Source organism: Cupressus sempervirens, chromosome 11 (genome assembly GCF_028749045.1).
Source record: "Cupressus sempervirens isolate cs-2001-9-10 chromosome 11, ASM2874904v1, whole genome shotgun sequence".
Classification (NCBI taxonomy): domain Eukaryota; kingdom Viridiplantae; phylum Streptophyta; class Pinopsida; order Cupressales; family Cupressaceae; genus Cupressus; species Cupressus sempervirens.
Window position 1 is genome coordinate 720,262,202 of NC_143128.1, and position 13,285 is coordinate 720,275,486.

Sequence of the window (13,285 nt, forward strand, 5' to 3'; positions counted from 1 at the left end):
GTCACCATGTGGACTTTTTGTACATTTACGTATGGATCTATATAGTACGAAAGATTGTGCAAGCTGCCACATCATCTAGTGGGTCCAAATTTTTGTTGACGTCAACAATTTGCTATCCTAAAATTGATGACCATCTCAACATCAATCCAGGGTGATTTATAATTTTTGCGATGGTCGAATGACAATCAAATTTAATCCTGTCATTCGCTGATGCAACCCCTATCCAAATTGATTTTGGATTTTGTAGTCTGACTTTAGGAGGCCATAACTCACACATCCGAACTCCAAATCAAATGCAATTTTTTTTTAAATTGGGTAGAATTTTCTAAATTTTTCAGTGGTGCAACTAGTTTTTTATTTTGGTTCATGGATCATTCAAAAATTGCATTTTTTGGCAACTATACCTGGATAATCTTGCATTTTGCAACTTCAAACGCTCCATACGAGCACATCTGGAGTCGAAAATAGGTTTCATTTTTTTTGAAAGTGCATTTTTTTTGTCTACTTTCCAGATTTGGCATCAGATTATAGGGTTGTGTGGAAAAAATTGTCACTTTTAGAATAGGGCCTTTCTTTGCTTTGCAATGCTTCAGAATTGTAACACATTGTAAAATTTCAGATTTGTACTCCATTAAGAGGTTGTAACAAGAAAAATCAAAAGTCCACGAAGGCCAAAATTGGAAAGTGGCCCATTGTAATCACACTACTAATAAAGTTCCCAAAGCATCTATTTTGGGGGGGTTTCTTGATTTAGTGAAAAGGGGTGGTGTTCTTGGTGTTGTGTTCTCTCTTTTCTGCAATTTTCTTTCATTTTTTGCATTATGGGAAACTTTAAGTTTGCTAAATTAACTCTTCATAACTATGCTTCATAGTCAATTAAAATGTTGTATCACTTAATGCATAATGGAGTTTCACAATATGTAGATGGTACTCTTCCTAAACTAGCAGGTGATAATGTTTTTGCAAGTGATATTTTAAATTGGGTAGCAATGGATAGGAAAGCCCTAGGTGATATATGTTTGGGGGTAGATGATAAAATCATGTATCAAATCAAGAAATGTACTACATCCAAGGAAGCTTGGGATACCCTCGAAAGCCTTTATGGTAAAGTGTCTGAAGAGGATGTGTTCAAAATTGAAAATGAGCTTGTATCCTTAGATCCTAAGTCATATGACTCCATACAGGACTTCATCATTAAGGTGAATGAATTAAGGACAAAACTTACTAATTGTGGAAGTTCTATAAAAGATGATAGACTAATCTATCTCATACATAACAAGCTGCCATCGGAGTATTCCACATTTGTATCTTCTTTTAACACCTCAAAGACTACCTTAGGGTCTGCCTACAAGAAAGTCACTTTTGATGAATATGACCAACTGTTGGATGATGAAGAAAAGAAGTTGAAATCAATGGGGATTCTCAAATCACCTAAGTGCAAAGCATTGGTGGCCAATGAGGGTTCTCAACATTCAGCTGGACAGTCTTCAAGTAAAGGAAAGGTTAAGAAGAAATGGAAGAAAGATAAATTTGAGGATGCAGAAAAGACAACACCACAATCCAATCAACAAGGCAAGTCCTCGAATTCCAACAAGAAAGGGGACAACAATAAGGAGAAGAAGAAGAGTGCTTATTGCAAGAAATCGGGTCATGAAGAGCATGAGTGTTATCTCAAAAAGATTGATGAATTGACCAACATCATAAAGAAACATAATGTTTCATTGCCTAATGCTTATAAGGATAAAGGATCATCTTCAGATTCAAAGGGCAAAGGGCAAGCACTCATGGCTAATTCGAACTCTTCAAAAGAATGGATATTTGACTCAGGTGCCTCATATCATATGGGTTCTTCAAGGGAGCATTTTTCTTCATTGAATCACTCAAAGGTACCACACATCTTCATGAGAAATGATAGAAAAATGGAAGTTGAAGGGAAAGGAAATGAGGAGATGGAAAATGGAGAGTTTCAAGAGGTTCTCTATATTCCAAACCTAAGTTCAAATCTCCTATCAATCTACCAGGTCACTCACTTTGGAGATGGACATAGAGTTGAGTTCCTTTTAGACTTAGTAAAAGTGCACAATCTTAAAGATGATTCCTTGGTTGCAGTGGGGAAAGTGAATGATCACAAGAGGTTGTACTCTTTCTCACATTTTCTACCCAAGTCTTCTTCAAAAGCCTTGTTAACTCAATCAAATTCAAACATGCAATAATGGCATGAGAAGTATGGTCATCTTGACTATCACTATCTTCAGCAACTTTGCACATACCAAATGGTGAAAGGTCTACCTCAAATCAACTTTTCTAAGGGTGAATGTTCAACAGATTTAGTGGATATGCATCTAGAAGGGAAGTTACAGAGAGGGAAGTCTTCAAGAGCAACAGGTGTTCTACAGATGGTTCACATGGTATTAATAGGTCCTTTTACATTCAACCAGGGTCACTATATACTCACCTTAGTTGATGAATTTTCAAGGTTCACATGGGTCTACTTTCTGCATAGCAAGAATGAAGTATTGGACAAGTTTCTAGACTTCAAGACTCATGTAGAATAGAAATCCAGGAAAGCCATCAAAGTTCTCTGAATAGAAAATGGTAGCATGGATGTGAATAGAAGACTTAAGGACTTTTGTAGACATGAGGGCATTGATCCTCAGACTCCTTCAGCATTCAGTCCGCATAACACAGATGTTGCAGCTTTGAGGATCTACACTCTTAAGTCTATGGCAAGTTGCATGATTCATGCCAAGTCTCTCGATCCATCATTAGAATTTGAAGCAATATCAAGTGCCACTAACATTCTTAATCATTCTCCTCATCCAGCCTTAGATGGTAAAACTCCTTTTGAGGCATGGTGTGGCAGAAAACCTATTGTGACACACTTCAAAGTCTTCAGTTGTCTTGCATGGGCAAAGATATCTTCCAGGAGATGCAAGGCACAGTCATCTCGACCTTGTACCTTCATTGGTTATGAAGACGATGTGAAGGCATATAGACTTCTAGATCTTGAGACATATCAAATTTTTATGGAGAAGGATGTACATTTTGAGGAAAGTTCTTTAAACTTGTCCTATACTCCTCTTCGCACATCATACAGTGTGAAAACTGATAGTGATTCCAGTGATGGTGCTTCAACAACTTCATACACGTGGGGTTCTATTGACAGATACAATGAGAGGTCACTTCATCAGTTTGGTCCACATGCATACATTGCCACAACGATAGGTCCAGAATAGTAAGGTACATCTAGTCTTCAGATATAGCTTCAGTGACAGATTTGGGGGACAGTATTCATGATCTGCCTCTTCTTCTTGATGTAGAAGTTCCTTCTTCAATTTTCACGAGGGTTCCAAACACTCTTGTTCATTCTCTACATGATCAATCCTTACAGGTTGAAGCGATTGTGGATACTTATGATCAGCAGTTGCAGGAGGGTTCTTCATCAGTTGCAAGGTCAGACAATTCTTTGGGACAGGTTCTTCAGCCAGTTGAGCAAGTTTTAGAGACATCAATTATTCATGGGATTCTTTCCACACATAGTAGAAGTGTCTCGTTTGTACCCTTGGCATTGTTTCTTCCTAAGGGGAGGAACACCATTTTGTAGTCTTGGATTAGCTTCTTCATCGGAGTAGTCATTGTTCGACATTCTTCTTTGGGGGGGGAGCCCATCCTATCTCTCTTCCTCTTCTCATCATTCTCTTATGTATATAATATATGTATGTCATAATGGGGGGTCTTGATTACTCCATCCATCCATGCATCCTTCTTTATCTCTCTTTTTGGGGTAGGGTTTTTCCCATGAGGTTTTCCCTCTTTCCTCGCTTTATGGGAGATTGCATATCATTATGTACATGGGTGCCTAACATGGCCTAGTAGCTTGGACCCATATTACATTTCATCCTAGATTTCATAAGCTTAAAGGCATTCCCCTAAGTTGCACTTAAGGGGGGGGTGTTGGTGTAAATAAGTATTTACTTATTACAGTTAATTTTTACTTAGGTTAATGCATTATTTAATTATTTTACATTATTTTATTATTATTTTAGGTGAGACACTTAGGATTTTGTGTACTCTCATTGAGTTATGCAACTCTAATTATGCACATGGTGTCTACAACATAGGAGTATGCATCATTCACTGAGTTGTCATGATGACAACACAGTTATCAACACTCCTCATTTAGCACATGTTGTCTACACCATTGATTTGCATGCTACACCATTGTAAGCTTATCCTCACATCATCACACTTAATCCCATGCTTAATGGAGGATAATCCATATCTGGTGGACATGTGCCTGGTTGTATGACATATCATGAAGCTAACTTCTATGCATTCTAGAAGCTCTCTTGAGGCCTTTGTATTCAGGCATTCCTAGCATACTCTTGAATGAAATTATTGAATTAATATCATCATTCTGATCATACTCTGTCCATTTTGGTCTACTATGTGCTTTTGTTGAGTTCTTTAGTTCTTCGGTGAATTCTGGCCTAAGACAAATTCTTACAAGACTGAGTTTCAACATTGGGAACTCTGGGCATAATGTGCGCCATCACTTGAGTAATTAGTAAACTTGCAACTAATTTAAAAGACAAACTTGTATTGTCATCAAACTTGAAACAAAACTACTTTGAGCATGGAACTAGAAAACTTATAAAACTTTTTGGATTATTGCTTCATGTTTATGTTGGATTCTTAGATGTCCTTCTTGTATTGGGTGTTGTAGGAGAGATGACTTCTGGTTCTAGATCCATTGCTAGGGGTCATAGCTCTAGACGTGGTAGAAGTCGTGGGAGAACTAATCAATGTACCCCTTCCTTGGTCCATTTAGGGGACCCTATTCAAGAAGAGGCCAAAGGGGACAATAGTGTTGAGAAACATGCTAAGATAGAAGAATCGGCCACTAGAGACTTGGTCAAGGAGATCCTACCACACCTACCTTTGCAAGATAGAGCTCATCATTCAGAGCATGGAGATAGAGAAAGGTCCATGAGTCCTGGGGGAAGGTACCTAGAGAGCAGTAGGTGGTCTAGCTAGTCCATCTAGATGAAGGACCTACTACAGGTAAGGGTTAAACCTTTCAACGGAGAAGGTACTGGATATGATGCTGAGAATTGGTTGATTGCACTAGATATATGTTTCTCCATGCAAGAATTTGACTCCAATGTCAAAGCAAGATATAACATCACCCACTTAGAGAAATTTATAGTGGTTTGGTGGAAAATAGAGGAGAAGAAACTTGGGGTAAATATGTAGACTGTCACATGGGAGTTGTTCCTCGAACACTTTCATGAGCAATTTCTATTGAAGTGGTGGCAACAAAAAAGGGCAGATGAGTTTCATGATTTGAAACAAGGTACCAAGACTGTGGTAGAGTATGAACATAATTTCTTTGAGCTCATGTATTATGCAGGAATCAACGATAGTTCACCATTCATGGTCCAACATTTCATTAGAGGACTTAATGCTAACATCATTGGGGGTGTTAAGGTGTTCCAACCTAAAACCCTTAAGGAGGCAATATTGCGAGCTACTTTGGTTGAGATGAGTGTGACTTCGGGTCAAGGTGGCCTACTAGGTGTACAGGCTAAAGGGTCACCTTATCTAGAAATATCTGGGGATAACCAGTCTCAAGGAGCTGGAAGTTCTAGAAATTCTCCTAACTTCTTTAAGGGTAATCAGGAGAAGCCGAGAAGAAAATTCTTTCATGGTAAAAGTGGTGGTTCACAGTCAAGAAACTATCACAACTAGAAGCATAGTATGCGCAATAGGTTGGATCAAGTTTCTCAAGGCCACATTCAGGATGCTAGTGTTGGTAGTCTTCGTTAGTTGCATGCATCTAGAGCTCAGGTTGGCTTTATTATAAAAGTGGTGGTTCACAGTCAAGAAACTATCGCAACTCGAGGCGTAGTATGTGCAATAGGTTGGATCAAGTTTCTCAGGGCCACATTCAGGATGCTGGTGTTGGTATTTTTCATTAGTCGCATGCATCTAGAGCTCAAGAAGGCTTTATTGGAGATTTCTACTCTTGTGGACAACAAGGTCATAGAGCTATCAACTGCCCTAAGCGTGCACCTTAGCTTTGAGTAAGAGGCCTGCAGAATTCTAGTATTTAGTGGGAAAAGATGCATATTGAGTTTAGTATTTTGAGTTCAATTCATATCTCTTTGTGATGGGGCCACATAGGGAGTACCTTAATTTTTTCATCCTTCCAAGCTTCCAAGAGTAAGCCTAATTCTTGGGGGGGGGTGGATTTAGTGCCTACCTTAGTTATGCATCTTAGAGGCCTTTATATAGAGGCTCTCCTAGTGTGTATGGACATCCTCATATGCTTCTACAAGCACTCTTGGTCACTTGGGGGATTTTGGTTCTTGGAGAAATTGTGAATGTTGGAGAAGGAAGGAATTTTTGGAAAGAGGAAGGTTTTGAAGTTAGGAGCTTCTCTACGATTTTTAAAGGCGTAGCAAATTAGCATCAGTGTCCAGGTAGGCACTTGTGATTATTTCGCATACTCTATTATGCTTTCTCTCTTCCTGTCCTCATCATGTTTGCTAGATGACTGCTTGGATAATTCTTGTGATGAATGTTCTATATTATGAAAATTTAGGTATGTATGTTGTTTCATCTGAATTGAGGAATTAAAAATATTATTGCAATCTTCCCTTAGTAGAATCAAGATTTGGAAATTGATTCGGGTTTGGGTTTGAATTAAAATAGAATCTTGTTATTATGCATTAGTTTTATATGATTTATTAACTAATCTAATTTAATTTAATTTAATTAGGATTAGTTAATAGTAGAAAGAAGTGTAATTAATTATTAGTCAATTTTAGTAAATGGATTTTTAAATGAGGGAAAATTAAAAGAAAAGAGATAATAATAGTGTTGAGTGGAATTAAATAATTGAATTATTAACGAGATTGATTTTACTTAAAATCAATGAAGACTATTTTAAATAAATTTTTGTCCTTGAAGTATTCTAAGGAAATTGTAAATTATTTATTTAAAAATTGATAAGTCTTATTCTAATAATTTGAATAATGGGTGTTGCTTTTTGCAATTATTAGTAACATGGATTTTAGTAAAATAATGTGAATGATTTTATGGAAAGTCAATGGGAACTAGTTCAATGATTTAAATAAGTAAATAATTATTCTTTAGTTATTTTTAGAAAATTGTTTTAAAATAATGGACGGATAATTCTATGGGTTGACTTGGAGATTAAACGAAGAATCTTATACACTTGAAATATACTTGATACAAAAATTGAAACCTCACTAAAATATGTGTTTGTATCTTGTTCCTCTATGATGTTTGTGTTTTGGGGTTTCTTGGGGTTGACTAGATTGTTGACCAGTCATAGGATGTCTACCAGAGGCTCGGGGGTTATGAGATGTGATGCATGTTGATCTTATTTGGTCTCAATTCTTTTTAAAACCCAACCATGGTAATGTGATGGTATGCTCTATTAGATGTTTGTATTTACTGATTGTTATTGCTTTCCAATCTTCTTATGTAAAGCTAAGGTGTAAGTATTTGATATACTTGACTTAACCATTTTTGAGTCATCGATCAGTTATACTTAGGTTACTTTCCAGTCGCCTTAATGGGACTGAAGTGTTTGTTTTGATCTTGACAATGTCATGTTGTGACATGTTTTGACTCAACCATTTTTGGAGTCTTCGATCAGTATTATTTTCTCTGAGATGCCTTTTTGGTTGCTTGTTGAGAACCAATGGATATTGTGATTTATTTTGAGATTCCTTATGATTGCTTGTTGAGAACCGATGGATGTTGTGATTTATCATTGATATGGATATTGTGATTATCATTGATACCTTCAGTTGCCAATAGATAATTGTTGTGGTCATGATGATCAATGGATGCTTTTCAGTCACTCATGGAGATTTGATGTTCTTATTGTGGATTATCTTTTGATGTTTACCAGTCATTTGTTTAAGACTGAGGTGATTTATATGATTCTTGATTTGTGATTTCATAAGCATATGCTAGAGATTTTGTGAGTTTCTTTCATACTATTCATGTGGCTGGTTGTCATGATACGTCTTGTGATTTAAATTGAAAATTATGTTTATGAGGGTTACTTTGTGGAGCATTTATGTGTATTTGGATGGAAGTACCACCTTATTGCCAGGTTGCCTGTTAAGGAATCGAGTTTGATTATGAATGTTGTGGTATGGGACACAACTGTGTATTATGTTCTTAAGAGAGGTTTTCTAGGTACATGTCTTTGGGAGTGACTTGCAGTAGGGGTTCGGGGCCCAAAGTGGTCAGTACCAGGGTAACCTATTGTAAATTATGTAATAAGTGATAATCTAGTAATTAATAATTTTGGAGAAACACATTAAAAAGATAAGTTAGAGATATGTTTTCTAGTTCCACGTGTGCCATGTTGAGGGTCTAAGGTTTAGAGTAACCAATCTAGGGTAACTCAACGCTTGAGGGTCCGGGGTCTAGTGAGAGACCAGTCCAGGGTAACTCAAGCAACCATGTGATGAAACTCCCTAGTATGTAGCCTAAGTCTCCTCTGTAGATTTTGTGTGTACCTCTAGTGGTGTACTTATTGTTGGATGTGCTTATTGTGGTTATTTACTTTCATTGATGATGATTGGCAATTTTTTATTGATGTACTCTTGAAATTTGGATTTTGACTTGAGCCTATCTGCTCTAGCACTATCTTTGTTGGCATTTATCTTCATTATGTTCTTGGATCATTATGATGGATGTTATATCTTAGGATAGATGTTATATCTTATGAAGGATGTAATTACTAACATGTTTCTTTATATTCTTGATTAGCATGTGATAGATGATGTTATCTACTTTGTAGGATCATCTTATGCTTTATTCTTGCATGTTAGATTTCTTTATGCATATGTTGTAACATGTTAGATTTCTTTCTGCATATGATGTAGTATGTTTTAAGAGTGACATCCCTATTTACTATAATACTGATGATTTATTTGATGGCTTGGGATGTTATGTGCAGAGGGATGGCTAGGGCCCACGATGGTCTAATGATGCTATTGACGGTTGGGAGGAACCGCACACTTAGATTAATTGTGTTGTATGATGGATGTTTATCTTTTACGATGATTGTTATATCCTTATTGATGGATGGATGTATCATGTATGTTAATGGTTTCATTTACTTTATGTTATGTGGGGATTAAATGGTATAAATTTATGCTCTGATACCATGTAAGAATTTTCCTAAGGGCAAAATTCACCCAAGAACTAAGAACTCAAACACAAGCACACAGTAGACCAAGGAGAGAGAGTATGATCATAATAACAATGTATTTAGAATGTGATGTTCAACACACTAGGAGTGCTTGTATATAAAGGCCTCTTAGGAAGCACCTAGAATGTCTCTAGAAACAACCAGAAGATAAGACAACTAAGCACCTTGTCCAACATTCTAGATGAATGGATAAGAATGACAGGGTGTCATATGTGTGTAGAAGATTCCTATGTTGTAGAAACCATGTGCTTAAAAGAGGTGCGGACCCCTGTGATGTCATCAAGACAACTCACAAGAATGCACAAACTCCTAAGTGTCTCACAAATAAAATAATGCAAAATAATTAAATAATGCATTAACCTAAGTAAACTTAAGTAAGTTTAATAAGTAAATACTTATTTACACCAACAGTTTTCCATAATATCCCAGGTATGATCAGTGAGAACATCAATTAAGAATGACAAAAAATGAAGGTCATGGCAAGTTATATGTATTATGAACTATATTTTTTTTCAAGGTATACTGATTAATATAGTCACGGTACATTTTTTAGTTTCAAAACATCAACAATAGAACCTTGGTAGAGTTTGACTAGTTTTAGACATTTTTAAATTTTTTCCAAACTTCTTTTTTGGTCAATTTTGGTCAAGTTGATCCTCCAAACCTGAAATAGGTCACTAAAAAGATGAAATGTATCTCATTTTATGTATTTTTTATTCACTATGAAAATTATTCTTCGCATGATTCATTTTAATGGTTCTTACTATTAATTATCCCATGACATTTTTTGCAGGAAATGATACATTTTATAGGAGGCTTTATGACCTCACGCTGCAAAGATTCAGGCCCACCATACGTAAAAGGTGGAACATCATAACTGAACTAATTTTATCCCACTATTTTTTTTCATATCATTAATTGGAGCAACATTTTTCCTTTCATTCGAGTCTTTTCTTATACTAGCTATATCTAATAATTTTGTGTTTTTTCTTAAAAGGTGGAACTACCAAGATAAAAAATCAAAAGATGAGCTCATCAAAGATATAGAGCATGAGTTTGGTAGTAATATTTTTGATCATAAGAAATTGTTACAAAAAGCTTCCAGACATCTTAAGTTTGTGAGAGACACATATAGAAAGAGTCTCGTCCTAAACCTGAAGTACGAGCATCCTCCCTTTGTTTCAGTGAGGGACTGGAATGAGTTCATTTTGGATGCGAAGGAGAAAGGGGAATGTCCAAAAGAAAGTACATCAGCAAATCTGAAAAGGTATGCAATAGTATCAACTACTAGTACATTAATGAGAAAATTTAGGGTTCAACTTCAATATCAACAGTTTCAACTAGTTCAATTTAATCTATCTATTGATGAAAGGTATGTAGTTGATAAGCTGACACAATTGCTTTCACCCTATTATGAATGCTCTCTAAAATTTGGGCATCTAAATAACTGTGGTGGTTGATTGCACATAGAATGCCCATATACAACTATATATATCTCAATATGGGCATAAATCCTACATAAGATATAAATAGTGGACTTATAACTTCACATATAGCTATATTATGTCTTGAAAATATAGTAATGCTCAACTACATGTACCATAGTTGTATGTGTTAGTAGTATAGATTATAAATGATATTCAGTCAGTGTAATGACAAGTAAATTTTTTTTGAAAAACTTTGCAAGAATTTTACTAATGGTCACTCTCCTAAAAGTAATAAGCATCACGTTCAATGTCAGAAACACAAGTTAATGACAATTGAGCACTCTCCTGACAGTATGGTGTAGTTAAGTTATAGGATGCTAAACTGGTATTGTACCTGTAGGTGTCTAAGATGTATTTTGTTCAGCTACACTGGTACCTGATATCTACTAAGATGCATACTATCTGATTGATGGTCTACCAATCATATAGTTATGTACAACAAAGATAAATAATGGGTGAGAGTTAATATCAAATTCGTGAAGTTTCCACAGTCCTTATGACTTCAAGATTTTTTTCCCTTTTGTATTAGACCACCTAGATTTTTTGTTGCCTATGTTTTGGATCAAATTCTATGATTCATCATCAAGGTAGATGGCAAGAGAAGAACTAACATTGTTTGTAATCCATATGGTGGAAAAAATGCTATGAAAAAATAACTGAATATGATTTTGGCATGAATGTTTTGGTTCATTTTTTGTGATCTATCAAATTCATTATCAAGACAAGAAATGATATGTAGATGGTAGTTGTTAATTTTCTATTTATATGTTTGTTTTGTTTTGTTTATGTTCTCATAAACCATACTATAAAAACCCTTTGATGAATATTCCTTAATTCAATCAAAATATGTTTTACTCCCCAACCTCTTAGCCTAATTATTTCCTGGACAAATGTACCACATACAAACATCTGCATGTGGCACTAGCATCTCGTGAAAAATCCGCAACTAGGTTGAATTCTGAAACATTCGACTTTCAAGTGTTTTGGCAGTGTAACACCTCTGTTAACCCTCCCAGGAATCACAAATTCTAGACCTACTATATTGATGGTAAAACCTTTATTTGTTTGCTATTAAATTGTTGATTGAGACTCTCTGAAGCTCCTTCACAACTGCTCTAGCATTTATCTGCATTGTTGCTCATGTCCCACATGTAGCAATGTATTAGAATTCTTATTGCCACATTGAGATTATTGTTGAAGTTTTGAGATCGCCCTTTCTTTCTTGCAGCATTTCTGTGAAGGCAACTCTGTCCTTGGACACTTGGTCTTCCTCTTCTAAAGGATTAGAATTTTCACATTTGAAGCTTTCTTAGGTGATAATACCTTTCCTTTTATTTGGTATCTCCATCTATCTTCGTTGTCCATGGAGGTGGGAACACCAAAGTGGTGATTTGACTACAGCAAGATCCTATTCAATCATCACAATACAAATAGAAACCTCCAAGACTTCCTAAATTAAACCAAAATCTTATAATTAATTGAAATCCAATGATTGTGTTTCTGAGTGTATTGTAGGATTTGAGCTCTCAAAAGATACTTATCCTTTGTAGTGGTTCACTTCCCACAATCTACAAGTCATGCAATTGCAAGAGATTGGATCAATTTTTTTTATTTGTTTATTATAGATTGTTCCAAAAATTATCCCCTATATGTTACAAACTCCATGGATAAATAGCATGATTACACATGTCAATTAAAGGTATGATGCTATACTTTCTTCCCTTTTTCATATTTTTGGTGGAACATGCTACTTTATGCTAAAACCTTCATACCAATATATAATAATTGACTGATTAGTATTGATCTTTATATCTATATCATCTAACATATTTCAAACTTTTCATAGGTTGCAGGACACATCAAAGGCAACAAAGGCGAGGCTGGAAAAGGTTGGGCAGCACAGACTTGGCTCTGGGGGATATTCAAAAATCAAAGCACGTGTTGTAAGTAGCAATAAATGAATTGCAAAGAAAAATTATTCATAAAATAAAAATAATTTTGTTAATTAATAAAAAAATGTAGGGTACTAATTTTAATCTAGAGGCCATGGAAGAACACACAAAAATTGCCTTCAAGCAAGGCTATGCAGTAGTGGTTGAACGCCTACGACAAGCTTCCACTGCCCCAACCGAACAGTCTCCTGCATCATGTGCATAGGTAAATATGCCAAAATATATATTAGAAATTGAATACTTGAGCAACAATTGATTTGATAATAATGTGCATGACATTGCAATGTAGCCTGTTAATCATGACACAGATCATACGTAGCATCATGAAACCTCTAATGTGCATCATACTATCAATGGAGGTGCTCATTTGTTATTTAAAACTAATTATGTAATTATTAATACAATTTAACATCTTTAATTGAACTTGGTGTAACCTTTTTGTGTTGAGGATATAGAATCATGTCGTGTTGAACAAGTGCCGGAGGATGTTCAGACTAATCAGCAGGTAGATCATGTCACACATTCAACTAAAGAAAATCTATGTTTTGTCCTTTTAAAATAATTTTTTGATTTATAGTTCT